The sequence below is a fragment of the Anticarsia gemmatalis genome, chromosome 11 (assembly GCF_050436995.1).
Source record: "Anticarsia gemmatalis isolate Benzon Research Colony breed Stoneville strain chromosome 11, ilAntGemm2 primary, whole genome shotgun sequence".
NCBI lineage: Eukaryota > Metazoa > Arthropoda > Insecta > Lepidoptera > Erebidae > Anticarsia > Anticarsia gemmatalis.
This window is the reverse complement of record NC_134755.1, coordinates 6724344-6740720: the sequence shown is the minus strand read 5'-3', so window position 1 is coordinate 6740720 and position 16377 is coordinate 6724344. Positions and strand designations below refer to the sequence as shown.

At 34.5% G+C, this 16377-nt stretch overlaps 2 protein-coding genes across 2 annotated transcripts in view; both read left to right on the top strand.

Annotated features, from left to right (window-relative positions):
• The window catches only part of LOC142976731 (salivary peroxidase/catechol oxidase-like), a 159969-nt gene that overhangs the window by 55899 nt on the left and 87693 nt on the right, over nt 1-16377 (top strand). The window lies entirely within an intron of this gene.
• LOC142976448 (peroxidase-like) overlaps nt 1-16377 on the top strand; it is an 85725-nt gene that overhangs the window by 22478 nt on the left and 46870 nt on the right. The window contains exon 2 of the mRNA XM_076119815.1: nt 3148-3230. The gene's annotated coding sequence lies outside the window, so the exon portion shown is untranslated. The remainder of the gene's footprint in view (nt 1-3147; nt 3231-16377) is intronic.

Genomic DNA, 16377 nt, shown 5'->3' with positions numbered 1-16377 from the left:
CTTAGACTTTTGATGATCGGTGAGTCAGTGAATCAGTGAATTAGTGAATCAGTGAGTGACAAAATTCAAAATTTTAACAAGTTGTCATTCTTAAACTACTGGTTCAAATTGACTGAAATTTTAAATATACCGTGTTTATACAATGACTGATTAGTTGCTGAAAATCCAGGCTTCTTGTTTTATCCACAACGAAATTATAGGGGTGTCAAAAATAGCCCGAATTGCTTCGAGAAAAGGATGTTACGGCCGTGCCGCTTTTTTTTTGCTCGACTTGCGGGGGCACTTCCGTGCCCCCAGATCTCTTAGCACCTAACCTTAGGGTAAAAGTAGGCCTTATGGCCTAAATTTTGCTATTTTGGCTAATATAGAAGACAGATTTGGATTGGATGGAGAAGTCTTAGTGCGGGTTGGGGACTTTGCATGCCCTCAAAAAATTTAAATCCTCTTACGTAACAGACGTAAATCAGCAACGATATAAATAATTAAAGTAGTCTTCTCAATGTTCATACACCGTCCATATACATATGTCTCAACATTATAGTACTATATGTGGATGCGAAGATATAAACCTATAAAACATAGAACGAGGTCCCGATACGATCTGTATACAGAGTTTATTGAGCACAGACTTGCAATCCCTCTTAAATCCGCGTTGAATCTCTTTCGACTATCTTTATTGGTCCTTTTGCTTTAAAAATACTTTATGAACGCTTTCCACATAGTAAATGTTAGCGAATACCGAGTAATCTATACTAATATTATAAAGCTGAAGAGTTTGTTTGTTTGTTTGTTTGTTTGAACGCGCCAATCTCAGGAACTACTGGTCCGATTTGAAAAATTCTTTCAGTGTTAGATAGTCCATTTATCGAGGAAGGCTATAGGCTATATTTCATCACGCTACGACCAATAGAAGCGGAGTAGCAACGAAAAATGTTACAAAAACGGGGAAAAATTTGACCCATTCTCTCTTATGTGACGCAAGCGAAGTTGCGCGGGTCAGCTAGTACTTTATATTACTCACTTTGACCGATAAAGTATGTGATGGGGTCGCTAGATTCTTTTTGTTTGTGTCTGCTATGACAATATTTCATATTTAACTGTATATATTGTTCTGTGGCTGGATGACCTGAGCTGTCGTCTTATACATTTAAATACATATGTAACTATACATGCACAAAATCATGCCCTTTTCTCATAGTAGAAGGCTGTGATCAAATCACGCTTGCTTGATTCACATCGAGCATCGCATTGATGCAAAACAGCACCGGTTTAATAGATTCGGTTGATTGTGTTTGACGTAGCTATTTGTCGTATTTTATCGTTCTGTAAGTGAATTTACTGAGCATATGTCGTCTTAAGTGTTTATTTCATGCTAAAATCAATTAATTGATAGAATTCTGAGTATTAATACCGTTAAAGCCTGCAAACATCTTAGGTAAATTACTGATATTCTGACAGACAGATATCGTTGGAGAATGTTTGTTTATATTTAGCACTCCGGAGTAGGTTCTTAGAAGCCCGTAATTATTTTGACTCAGGAATGCAAATTGTATTATAGTTTTGTTTGGTTAATCATACATTTGCTATAATTGTTTTCTTACTGATTGTTTGTTGAACGGAAACATTTGTTTTTCAAACATAACACTTTTGTACTAAACACATTCAATTGCAGGTAGGTGTGTATCCAAAAGTTTAAACGCATTTTGATAAATTCTACGTTCCTACTAATAATGTAAATGCGAACGTTAAAGAATCGATGTTTGTATGTATGTTTGTTACCCTGTCACGAAAAAACTGCTTAACGGTCAACGGATTGTAGCTAAATATCCTATGTATAGTAGATAGTAACTTACAATAATTTTGTAACCTAGATTTAGATATCAGAAACGAACACACATAGTAAATAAAAGATTTATTGCGGTGAAATCATCACCGGAAATCTTTTCACGTACACGAAATTTTAGGCGGAAAGATACTAGCTTTATAATATTACCTAAATAATCGCAATTATAGCAGGGATACCCAAGGTTTCCTTGCTTTAATTATGATTTTATTCGAGATCCATGAATTTATTCAGCGAAAAGAGCAAAGTGAAATACAATACGTGGAGGATAAAATAAATAAAGTGGTAAATGAAAATGCGAAGAGTTGTTTTTTTCACTCGTTCTGCGTCATTTAAATTTATCATTCAGATTCGTTTTGTGCGATGAAACCTTGATGAAGTTGATAAAGTTGGCAAATATGTATTTGTACTCGACAAATGTATGTTTTAAATATTATTATTTCGAATACGGATAATAACCTGTTGCAATCTGTGTGATAACATGGTGAAATTTAAACAATTTCACCATGTTATCACACAGATTGCAAAATGAAAATTAATTTTCGTTAAAAAATAGTATCTATATTTTGGTAAACAGACTTATTGTAATGCTGATAGACAGTTTTGGCCGGGTACAGAGCAGGCAATAGCCTTTTCTCGCTTGTATTTTTGAGCGTAAGCCAGATTTAAGGGACTTAAGTATATGCTATAGGAAGGATTGAAACAAAGTGCCCCATGCTCAACCTAATATAAGATACTATCGCGTTGTTTTGCATTACTTTAAGCATTTCTTTCCCTGCAGGTGAGATTTTATCGCCTCCTAAGTATTGTTTACACTTAGCCATTATATTACCCAATACCGGACGCAAAGCGCTGTAGCGCATCAGCTTTGAATACATTATTAGGTGTTATAACGGTTATTGAACAGATCTGTAACATTGTGTCGGAAGAGGAAATTATGATCTGAGATTGCGTAAAACGTTTGTCTACGAGTAGTTAGTACGTAAATCAGGTAATACTTAATTAGTCAGACATAACCTCGCAGTTTATAACCAGGCTTGATGATAATTGTGTTCACGATATTCAATGTTACGAGTATTTACTCTCTCTAGCCTTTGGTTTGAAATAAAACACGAACATATTTTATTACAGTTTATGATTGCTAAGACAGCTTCCTTATTAGTTACTCTTAGGCTATTGATTATGTAAAAAGCAATGATAGTACGATCTTGGGAAAGCACCTAGAATATATTAGTGATTGTGTTTTGTTTATTAAGACGTTGCGTATTTGTTTTATCTATATTTATTTATTATTTTGCTTGCAGGTACTATTCGTAGACGTTTGTACATCGGATCCGTTTCCTAGTGACAGTGTTAATCTGAATAGCAAGTCTTGTGGATCACCACGGTAAGTTGATTCTGCTGATTGCTTTAGAATACATCGTTAAACGCGTATTTTTCAGTAATATACATGGCATCATTCTACATAGGCATTAAAATTCGAAGATATATTATATTTCTTTGACATTATGTCATTGTATCAATAGCATACTATAGAGGTGAAATAGAAAAATCGTGGAAAAATGTATCTATACAAAAAATGAATAAGTTCCATCGTTTTGTATCAAACGGAAAAACAATATGACATAACAAAACGCCAGTCTATAACATAACTGTCAAGTAACAAACGCAATTTTATGACAGGAAAAACGGTAACAAAACTAAAAATGTCTATTATTTCTATTGAATCACATTGCCTCACTATCGACCTCGTATTCTACATAACAATAGCGCAAAAACTAGTAAACAGTTGAAAGGCCTGTTGCCTTAGATTGGTGATAAAAAAGCTCACCGACAAGTTGCCACGCCTTACGAATTAGTCACGTATGACGACCTCTTTGAAAAACTGATTTAGGGGTTAATGAATGAAGTAAGAAGGCTACCTATTCGACTGGAAACTAAGGTGTGTTGACTACGAATTGACAGCTTCTTGCGCAGGGTACGGTACGGGCGTGAGGTGCCTTGTCTTTGCGGGTTATTCCCTGAGTACCCCGATCCCCGGAGGACCCTGATTTATTTTTAACTTAACAAACAATTTTTAAAATAAATTGGGGCTCTTTCGGGACGGGGGCCTCGGGAATCGGGGTACTCAGGGAATAACCCGTTTTTGCTATATGGAGATGAATGAAAATGTTGTATCTGTTGCAGAAACTGGTTTGCTTGACTATTGAATCGTTCCTAGTAACTGAAGATCTTTTCATGGGAAACTGTTTGATTGGGATTGATTATTCATTAAGGGTACATACATTTGGTACTTTTTCTCATGCTATTTGAAACTTACGTCGTTTTATTATGAACTTACAATATAGGAAACTGCATCTTCATTAGAATATACAATTTGAAAAAGGGAATATGACTCTGATATTTGCAATGTAAGATTTGACCTATTGTAACTGCATATTCGCTTTCGTCATGACTCATATTCAACTACCGTACATTAGTATGATTCATTTACATATTAATATGTGACATTTCTGCGGCTGCCTTTGTTACTTACGACATAATACAAGAGTGAATACTAGAAGGTGCATACGAAATTACCTTCACTCTTGCTAATGAATGTACACAGTACAATGTAGATATTGCGTTGGCACTATTGTCGCCTAGATTTACTACCAAGTTTAACAATTATATGCTACTAGCGGTCCAGGTGTAGTAAAATTTTACCCCGCTAATTCTATTCCCATGGGAATTTTAATCCCATCGATTACAAACAAACCTTGTCCCGACAAAATACTTAAAAAATAATTATCTTATGTATTTAAGAAAGAGAGTTTAGTTGTTGAAAAGTTATGCGCATACACACTTCGGTAATTATTTTTTATTTATACATATAAATTGAAATTACAGAAATTGTTTGTTAAAATGTAATCTTATGTTAGAAAACAGACAGATTTTTTTTCTTTTGTGTGCGTTAATTTTGGGTGGTTCAGTGGACCTGCATGAAAACATTTTTTTTGTTTAATAAAAGTTATTGAACGAGTAGATAAAATATAGTTTAACAAGATTTTTTTTAACGTCTCTTATACTCTTATCTTGTACAGAAGGTTAAGGGAACCCATAAGTTTTTTTTATCAATTTACCGCGATCAAGAATCCATCAGGCAAGGATTGTATTTATGGCTTATCCTGCCATGAATAGCGCCGATCCCTTGGGAATTTGGCCTACAGCGTTTGTTTCCTCAATGTTATATCCTACAAATATCTTGATTGTACAAACTTGTTTGCTGCTCATAGATAACAAGGATATGAATTGAATACAAATATTACATATGTCTGCTTTAGAATATACCTTCAAGCAAGAATATATATTTACCGTACTTAGCCACATTTTAAATACTAAATTAAACTTGTACTGAAACACCCAAAGATCGATAAAAATGTGTCGTTAATGTGAAATTGATTACATAATTGCAAGCAATAAGCAGGCGTTTCCAAATTGTATGCTCATTGGTATTAAAACGAAAGTAAATGATCTCTTTCCCCCTTTGATCTAGAACACATGTTGCCGTAAATGTACGTAAAAGTAGAAAAGGTATTTTGTAAGTCAGTATTGGAATAAGAAGGACGAACGTGCCTCTTCAATGAACTTTTCCAATACTTATTATGTCTGGTAATGTTCCGGAACATTCGACGGAATATCAAGGACCTTATCTGTTGCCGTTTTACATTAAATGCTAATATAGAAAATATCGGCCCCGCGAGCCTTTGAACGTAGAGAATTTTCTTAGAAAAATCTATTTGTGAAAGAGACAGTGCTTACAAGAAAAACAAAACTAGACTCTTAGCATGTGTTTCGAAGAATTTGTTACTAAAAAGTTTGTTATAGTATTAACAAAATGTCGTATTATTAAAGATCTTTCAAATACTTGAAGGTTTATTAAATCTGCCGTTAGCTTTTTTATGATAGGCTTTTATGTACTTTATCGTTTGAATAGCACTTGGGACCTGACATGGTTTTCGGGAAAATCTGTGATATTTGAACCAGAAAAAACATTCTGGATCAGCGGAGTCCTATGACGAGGGTGAGCCTGATTACAGAATTCTGAATCAAGTCACGTACGATCGGTCATTTGACTGAAAAAAACATCTGTCTTTTATTTAATTATTACCATAAGACTTTTGCCGTGACATAATAAAACTTAAAGTTTTCATTCCCTAATGTCAGTTTAATCTTAAAAATTGCAAAATTTATAGAGTCTGAAACGCACACGTGAGTTGTTAAAATATAAGAAAATTAGGATAAAAAGGAGAGAGTTTTACTGATACACGGTCAGGATGTTAAATCCCTATCCCACATAAAATAACAATAGAAACTCAATATTAATGTTACGTTACTTTATTTTAACGTTTAAAAACATTTTATCGTTTTCCAATAACTTTATTCCTAACCCTAAAAAAACCTTGAGCTACTCTTAATCTACGATAGATGAATTGATAAGAAGGGGGCAAAAGCCTTTAAAAAACGTGACATTGTGGATGTGCAATCACACATTGCTCATAAATGTTCATCGCAGTCGAGATGTCGAACGTGATCGATGGAGTGTAGCGGTGCATTGAATCGCTTCAGTAATATGTACTGCCAATGATTTATGATTCTTTGGCCTTTTTCCACTTGCCTGCTTTTTAAGGCTACGACCACGGAATCATAAGCAAAAACTAACTTTAAAAAATTGATACGTTATTACGTGATACAAATACATCTATTAATTAATTAGTGCAACAATTATTAATTTTTCAGTACTTAATTAGCAATTATCGTAATTCTATCTACGCATAACGAAAGTTTCAAGTTCTAAATTAGTAAAAGTTTGCGACTTCTCTTTCAAAGGTTCGAAACTAATTTGAATAAGTTACTTTTTTATAAGTTTAGATTAAATGGTAGATAGTTTATGTAACTTTTTAAGCCTGAGGTAATTCTATCAGTAAACCTCGTGTTATCTAATTTGTGAAATTGAAATTTAAAACCTTGATACCGTACCTAGATCCGAAGCTTATCGGTTACTTTACTGTAAGAGCACCTTAACGATTATTTTACGTTGACTTAATGCCTTGCCGTTTTCTATTTTAGGGCGCGTGAGAGTTCTATTTTGTTATAAGCCACTAAAGATTCTAATTTCATCGCCGAAAATAAACCTGAAAAGTAAGGAAGCTGTTGTCCTTTGATTTTATTAAATGTATCAGCGGACGGTATTAGGCCTATAATAAAACTTTACTAAAAATAAACGAGAACACATTTTTTCGAAAGTAGTCTGGTTCAACGTTCATGGCCTTCGCAAAATCCACATGAGTGCAGTTTAAGGTACCCACTCGAGCAAAAGGGATGCAAGTGGTTCATGGTCAGGAGGGCGTCGACCTTGACTGGAACTGTCGCAGAACGTGCTCCAATTACCTGTACCACTCATGCAGAGAAAGTACGCAAATTGGATGCATTTTGTATTGATGAAATGCGTTCGGCAGAAAAGAAGCAAATAACTAATCTGACATCTTTGTAGAGAGCCTTGGCATGCACCATTTATCTAGATTAAAATTAATAATTCTTTGTATTTGAAGAATAAAGAAGCTGTATCAAACGCCTCATTGTCATAGGCCTTTGGGTTACTGGTGTTATTAATTGTGATTTTTGTATACCTTACAAGCCGCTAACCTTATTTGCAAGGATCTCTATAAAGTTAAAGATATAATAGGTTATAGACTATGAAGCCATTTACTTATGTATCACTCTGTTAGTAACTGACATTATGTGTAGAGTTATATGCTCGATTCTCACACGAAATAAACGTTAATAATCACGGATAGTTTATCGGAACTCTGTACCATTTATATGTATCTGAATTTAAAGCTTCTTAAGTCAGCCGCGTCTTAACTTTAATAGTCGGTGCGGGACTAACTTTTATGAGAAAACATAAATACTACCTATCTGTGCATTTTAAAGGAAGCACTTTATTATTGAAAAGTTAGTTATTGTACCTGCATTTTGTAGTTCTAAAGATTGTTGTTAAGTATCCTGGAAACAGCTTTTTTTTAACACATCTCCCGCACTAAGAAATACTCTTGTGTCGCGTGGACTTTTACAAACATACAAACAACGGACACAAAGCACAACCAGACCCGAAACAATTATTAGTGGATCGCACAAATAATTGTCCCGTGTGGGAATCGAACCTACGACCTCTCGACATAGTGGTATCGGCGTAGCGACCTAAACCACTGCGCCACGGAGGAGGTCGAATCCACCAATCTTGTTATTCGTGTAATTGTGTAAATAGTACATATAAAATGAATGTTAGACTTAATGATAGATAGGCGATGATTAATAGTTAGCTCGTTAACTAAAGATTGACGGCTTTATATTCAACAAGTTTATTCAAGTCAATGAAATGTAATTTACTGTGATGGTCTGTCAAACACTTCTTTCAACTCATTCAAGTGTTATAAAGAAACAACACACACTCGTATTTATGCTAGTCTTTAGAAAATAGCCATAAAACGGAAAACAAAACTAAGTAATTCCATATTAACATTCTTCCCGTAACATGTAATAGAGGAAGGCATCGTAAACTTATGCAATTCATTTATCCTGAAAGTATTTGCCGAACGCGTCGTAAACAAAATTGGTGTCACGGCATATAAAATGGGAATTTGTTTGCACACTTTCCATTTACGTTCATTCCTTTTTTCTGTTACGTTAAGCTACAGTTACACATGCTCAATAATATAACCTGACAACTTAGGAGAGAGCCTTGGCATGCACGACCTACCTAAATTATTATTAAAGTAGCTAGCTATCTTAAAGTAGCTGTATCAAACCGACCACCTGCAGCATAAGCCATAGGAGTCACTGATTTTCTAAATTCTGAATCTTGTACACCTTTGCCTGCCACGAACCTTGTATGCAAGGCTACTATGTAGTTGAAAGCACACCATTTGAGCAATTGCTACTTGTTGCATGTGTGTAGGAACATTGCTATTAATTAGCATGCTCGTTTTGAGTATCTTCAAAAATCGAAAGCCTTGTATCTTTTAGGCATGCTACATGCCGCGCAGGGATAATGGGCGTGCTTATATCGCATGTGAACGAGTAAGTACAACAAATATCATGCTACACAAAAGTGAATGCGTCCGTTTGACTAGCACACTCAATTAACATTTCGGGAACATTTGTAACTGTATTTCATTTATATTGGTCGTGTAGTTTTATTCGTCGTACTTTGAGCTAAATGGTTTGACTTTCACGATTGCTAATTTTATTGCACCAATAACGTAAATCCATCCCAGCACCAGACTTTGAACTAGGTTGTTTATATAAAATTGTGTTCAACAACGGTAAAGTTTTTTACGTGGAGAACAACACATAAAAAAAACGCAAAGAAAATTCGTGAGCGGAGCTTTGCGAGTCAACTAGCAGTTGTAGGCATTTCCCATAACAGGAACTAATAAACTAAAATACAAAAACCAATTTCCTATTTCATTAAAAACTAAAGCAATAAAATTTCATATCAATAAAAATAAACAAAGCAATTTTTCAACGACATTGAGCACGAACAGCATTGTTTTACCTTAATAATACGGAAGTAATTATACAATCAGAATCAGAGGTATTCAAGATGCATCTTATTACGCAGTCGAGAGAGACCAAAAGGCAAGCGAGCTCGCTATCGATGCAATGTCGCGTGCGCTTCTGCAATTCTACGTAATGTAAATATCACTGTAACAGGTGATGTAATTATCAAGGCCACGATAAAGTTGCTATTACAGTCTGATGCGGTTGCGCTTATTGGTTTATTATGTAGTGTGTTAACCAAACTAAGACGCGGATATTCTGTAGATTGGACGCGATTTACCCCCGGTTTCTGAGTACATTAAGCGGTAGTTTATCTATTCAATAGCGTTTTTTTTTGTATGAATTTTAACGCTATTGAATAGATAAACTGCCGCTAAATGTACCTGAGAAACCGGGGGTCGGTGGAATTTAAACTAAGCTATTTAAGCAAACCAAACTATATAAGTTCTCAAGCCAAATCTATACTACATATAATATTATAAAGCTGAAGAGTTTGTTTGTTTGTTTGTTTGTTTGTTTGAACGCGCTAATCTCAGGAACTACTGGTCCGATTTGAAAAATTCTTTCAGTGTTAGATAGCCCATTTATCGAGGAAGGTTATAGGCTATATATCATTACGCTACGACCAATAGGAGCAGAGTAGCAATAAAAAATGTTACAAAAACAGGGAAAATGTTGACTCATTCTCTCTTATATGACGCAAGCGAAGTTGCGCGGGTCAGCTAGTGTAACATAAAGAAGTTGACATTCGGCTAGATGGTACGAAACATTTTTTAGATTAAATTGCACACACGGCTTTCTTGCCCTCTCCGATTGATAGATCGGTATCACAAACGGAAAGTAGCAGCACTGAGTCGCATGTCAGAATGGCCTTCAAAAAGATAACATGAAATGTATGCGGTATCCAACGCCATAAGATTCTACACAATTATTGCGAACAGCTGATAAAATATACGCTTGAGAAAAACGAAATATTTTATTCTCTAATAATTATATGAGAGGAAAATGACAAGGAATAAGTGATATTATTTAAATACGGTACGGTAATATTGTGTGTATTAAATGGCACGTGTATAATATGATGGAGAGTGGTAATCGAAAGCGATTTATCGAGTCAAGCCTCGGTTATAAATGTTATTCTATTTGTAAGAGTGGACATATTGATCAAACGCGGCCATGCATTCATGAATTTGACCTACAAATAAGCGATATTCGTAAATGTTGTTTTTTTTTTTGGGATGCCAAAATATGATTTTTACTTTTCATAAAGAAAATAGTTGTAAGAAACAAAACACTTAATTATGGGAGGAATTAAGGAATGCCTTAATTCTTTCCATTATGAAAAGGCTAATCTTACAAACATACATAAAGTCAGCCTTGTTCCCATGGTACTCCATGGGAACAAGCAGGCAGAGACCAAAAAATGCCAATTAGTACGATTCTTACAAACTTCCCTTGCTTCATTCACATCCAAACATCTTGTCATACAGGAGCTGGGGTTTCGACTACTACGCACCTGAAGGTACATCTTTTCATTAGATAATTTTGTGTTTATATTTTTTTGTAGCAACACTGACTATTCTTATCCTTGATAACATCCCAAAACTCAACGCCAGTCATATTTTTCTCTGATTAAGGTTTAGGAGATATAGAATATCAGGAATAAATTGAGCAGATCATTACTTCCAGACCCTCATTATTTCCCGTCTGCCAACATTTATTACGTACTAATATAATTAACGTGAGCGTTATTATGACACATGACGGAAATAAGCGTTTTCTTTGTTCCTGATAGTAGATAACATTATACATTAATGACTGGTTACTGGTTAGGGTGAAAACGAAAAAATCTGTAAGGACTGGCTGACTGCATTTACCGTCCTCTCTCGATTTTCTACCACTATTGACTATCAACAACCGGCTAGTGCCTCTAGCGGGCTCCGTAAGTACTATTTTGGCAGTACATTTTAAACGTCAGATTACTCGGCTGTACCGACTGTAGAGAATTGCGAAGCTTGCTTATTATATGATAAGGATATATACTATTGTGACAGAAGGTAATTCCGAAAAATATAAATCTCTGTATAAACTCTCGTCTACTTGTTATAAAGTTCGAATATTCTAAGAAGTCTGTACAAGATCTAAATCGCATCACGTACATGTAGTTTATTGGCAATGTAAAAACAAGTTGTTGTAGACGTATGTAAATCTTACCGTAATAAACTACGACTATAAAGAAAACTCTCAAGTTCAAAAAGTGAAGGTAAGGTTGCTTTAGTACAGTTTTTGTTAACGCTATGAGAAAATCTATACTAATATAATAAAGCTGAAGAGTTTGTTTGTTTGTTTGAACGCGCTAATCTCAGGAACTACGGGTCCGATTTGAAAAATTCTTTCAGTGTTAGATAGACCATTTAACGAGGAAGGCTTTAGACTATATAACATCACGCTACGGCCATTAGGAGCGGAGTAGCAACGAAAAATGTTACAAAAACGGGGAAAACTATGACCCATTCCCTCTTATGTGACGTAAGCGAAGTTGCGCGGGTCAGCTAGTGTTGTTCTAATACTAATAAAAACGTTAAACGTTTACGTCGATATTACTGTAGTTAAGTGCTCTCGATGGGCTATTTATATGAAGCAGTTTTTTCGACACTTACTATTTAATATTGTCCAATATACTTTTAAAGGCTGCCTATTTGACAGGCCATTTTTATAATATCATATCGTCTTAATGTCGATCCTATAATATTTTAGGTTTTGTTAAAACAAAAGAAGAAATATATTTTAAAATACGCAAGTTGATTGTTGATTTTCTATGGAGGTTTTTTCAAACAATTACTGCACTATTATTTAATTTTGTTCTTGTGTCGCGGCGATTTTTACAGACACAAAGTACAACCAGACTATTAGTGTTTAGCCCAAGTAGTATTTTTTCAGTGTTAGAATCGAACTCACGACTTTCCGGCGCAATGGTAGTGGCCACCACCTTAACCAATGTAGTACGGAGACCGTCATTTGTCGATAGTTACTCCATATAAAAGTGCTTTTTGAATGTGTAGGTCGAACTGGATTATTAATTTCTAATCCATAAATATGTGCTATATATATCTCATGAAGTCTTAATGAGTATTCCCATAACCAGAACGCCTTGCGTGAGAGGTCAATGGCGTGTTACTCGAAACTTTCACTATATTTTCTCAAGAATATAATTAATTAGTTGTTTAATTAGAATCTCATTGATTATTTTTACAATGATCTCGTGGTGGGAAATAATATCATACACTAGCTGACCCGCGCAACTTCGCTTGCGTCACATAAGAGAGAATGGGTCATAATTTTCCCCGTTTTTGTAACATTTTTCGTTGCTACTCCGCTCCTAATGGCTGTAGCGTGATGTTATATAGCCTAAAGCCTTCCTCGATAGTTATCGAGGAAGGTTAGATAGATCATTTGATCTATCTAACACTGAATGAATTTTTCAAATCGGACCAGTAGTTCCTGAGATTAGCGCGTTCAAACAAACAAACAAACAAACTCTTCAGCTTTATAATATTAGTATAGATATAAAAAGAGACACAGCCTGCGTGAATGTCATATCATTTACACTTTATTTTATTCGTGGGAAAGTTTTAATGAACCCACCGTAAAAGGTTGTGACAAACTTAACGAATCACACGCCTGAAAAACTTAACTGTGGAACGAACCTAACATTGTAAAACACAATACGTCGAAAGTTTAATGGGAAAACTATAAAAAGCGGCAGTAAAGTAACTTTTCATGCAATTACATTAGTAAGAGTGCTTAAATAGAGGCTCGTAAGGTCGATATTTGAACTAAAAGCGGGTGAAAGGTTATGCTGTATGGTGTTTATCGACTTTATTCATTTGGTAGCTTTGTGTTCTGATCTTATATTAAGGGGAAATTAAATATGTTTATGTTTTATAGCCAAAATGTAGTATCTTTTCCTGGCATAATATTCCTGCCAAACTTTATACTAGTCGATTAAGATGTAGTAAGAATGAATCATATATGCTTTCTTAATTCAAATATTAACATACATAAGTAAGTATAGTGTCAAACAATTAAGACGAAATGTAAGTAATATTGCCTATAAAGAAAATTAAAAGCAATACCAAATTTTTAACAGAAAATTTACCAAAATTAATTAATTAAAAACCTGCGTTTATCGAAATCTCGCCGCATTCCTCCAATTATAATCTCGATCATTAAGCATCGTTGCTCTAACAAGCTGTCAATTCGGTTAATGAAGGATCACTGGTGGTATAAAACCACCATTAAAATAATGCTTAGCTACATAGGGTTGTAAAAACTTATGATGAAATAAGTCATTAAAAACAAAGCTTTGAACTACTCAGTTTTAAATAGTACTTGCGTTATTCAACATGCGAAGAATTTAATACTCACTATAATGATGAGAGTATATCTATTATATTGTAGTTTTCTACACATAATATCGCACCCCTAGATGAAAACTCCACTAAATCAAAAAATCAGTTTTTATCAGTTTCTCAGTTAGTTTAGTGGAGTAAAGCCGTGTAAACCTTATAACGTAGCCTAAATTGAAAGCATTTAGTTTAAGGATAATGGAAACTTGCTTCGGTCAATGCACTGGCCCGTATTCGGATTCCTTCGATTGTCTAAAACTATTCACGTTTTGTTTTAGCCATAGCATTATAGGTACAATAGTTTTCTTATAATACTTTATAATATTTACAGCATAAGCAAAAATGTATATTGTAGATGTCCTTCGTTACCAAACACTTTATTACATACTCGTACAATAAAAATGTATACCATTCTGAATTTAGGACACAATAATACGAGTACAAATTATTATACTATACTTATATTTAATAGCTCTGCTATTTACGGACATATTGGGCACGTAGTTATTTGTTGCTATAATTAACTGCATATCGATAGGCGTAACGACAAGGTGACAAGATCTTAAAAGTACGTAAAATTGGTTCAAGATTTTTTGGACGTAGTACACAATGGCTATGACGGATTGCATAGCTTCCTGTCAGCCTGAAGGTTGGACTAACATTTGTATTATTATTATTACTGTAGCGCGGTTCTCTACAGTCGGATCGACTATCGAGAGTTTGACATTTAAAATGTAGTGCTTAAATAGTTCCTACTACACCCGCTAGAGGCGCTAGTCAGTAGCGCGATTCTGTACAGTCGCTAGTTTGTACTTTCGAGTATCGAGAGTTTGAAATTTTAAATGTACTGCATAAATAGTTCCAAGGGCGCCCGCAAGAGGCGTTATTATTGATGTTCATGCTACATTTGTAGATAGCTAGCCGGTTATCCATGTTAGTAGTGGTAGAAATACGCGCCACTGTTGTTTAAAATGTTATGTGGATATTGGTAGTGGCGTTATATTTCTAGTGCATTAAATCAAATTAATTTTCGGAACACTTTAGACCAATTTATTTACGTACTACTTAATACGTTTTATAAATTACTTTTCCAGGAGATATAATGCCTAATTAGCAGATTCGAAGCTAAGGTAACATGTTAATCCCAAGGAGATTATTTTGCGTGTGAAATTAAATAATTTAAAACATAATTGTAGTAAATTTTAGCCCTAATTCTCGTGTATTTGCTAACCTCTGGCTTGTGGGAACATAAATAAAACATATCGTATAATACAAACAAATGTATAATAAAGTGTAGCAACAATATTTTGACCCTTGTTCTTACTAAAGTTCGTAATCAGAAAAAAATATATTAAAATGTTCTCGTTTTATTAAATAAATAAAAAATATTTTCAATTATGAAAAAAAAATGTACTGCTTTAATCAACGTCTAAAACCATACAAGTTTAATGATCTCTTAAGGTCTGCTTATCCAACGAGATTTTTCATATTGATAAATTTTAATAAAGTGCGTATGATGCGATCCTATCAAATAACCACAAGGAATATCTTCGTACATATTTTAGGAATTTTGAAAAATAACTCACGATGTTACAAAAATTACCCTTTGATGTAAAACACGGTTTCTAAGTACAGTTTAAAAGTTAATTAACCAGTATTTATTCGTTAATTAAAAGCGAGACAGTTGTTTGGAGTTTTGGGTAGATTATGGAGAAACAAAAGGTTAGGTGGGTACGTAGTCGCGGACGGTGAGCGGCGACCTTTGTGTGCCACGACTCAACGAATTATCCGGCACGCCATATCTTATGACGACGCGACGTATTTATGTAATTATAAAACAATTACTTACACATTTTCGACCCAAAATAATAAATAAGAACCGTAGAGACTTTTCGTGGTAATTTACGCATGAAAATATAACCTAAGTCCATTAAAAGCGAAACGAAAAGTAGCTTTTTATTTAACGTCCTCGGTAAAAGTTGCCTATGTTAATTAAGGGAGTAAAATATTGCAGTCGAGATAATAGTGAGTACTTAAAAGTTACTTTTCTGCTTCATTAACTTTTCCAACAAGTGGATGTTTGAAGTAGAGACTTATTTAGCACCTACTACCTAAGTACAGGTAGAATGGAACATATTATTACCTAGGTTATTATGGACTAGTACATAGTTTAGAAATATGATTGACATCTTAATACGCCTAAACCACCTAATAAACGAGGTATTTATACATCCATATCCATACTAATATTATAAATGCGAAAGTAACTCTGTCTGTCTGTCTGTCTGTCTGTCTGCTACTCAATCACGCCTAAACTACTGAACCAATTTGCATGAAATTTGGTATGGAGATATTTTGATACCCAAGAAAGGACATAGGCTACTTTTTACCCCGGGAAAATGACACATTTCCCGGGAAAATTCAGGTGGCGAACGTAGTCGCGAATAATCAACATTATAATGACATTGAATTAACAAAATTCCGTTGTCATGGCAACTGTTTTAATGGCGGATATGCCTTAGC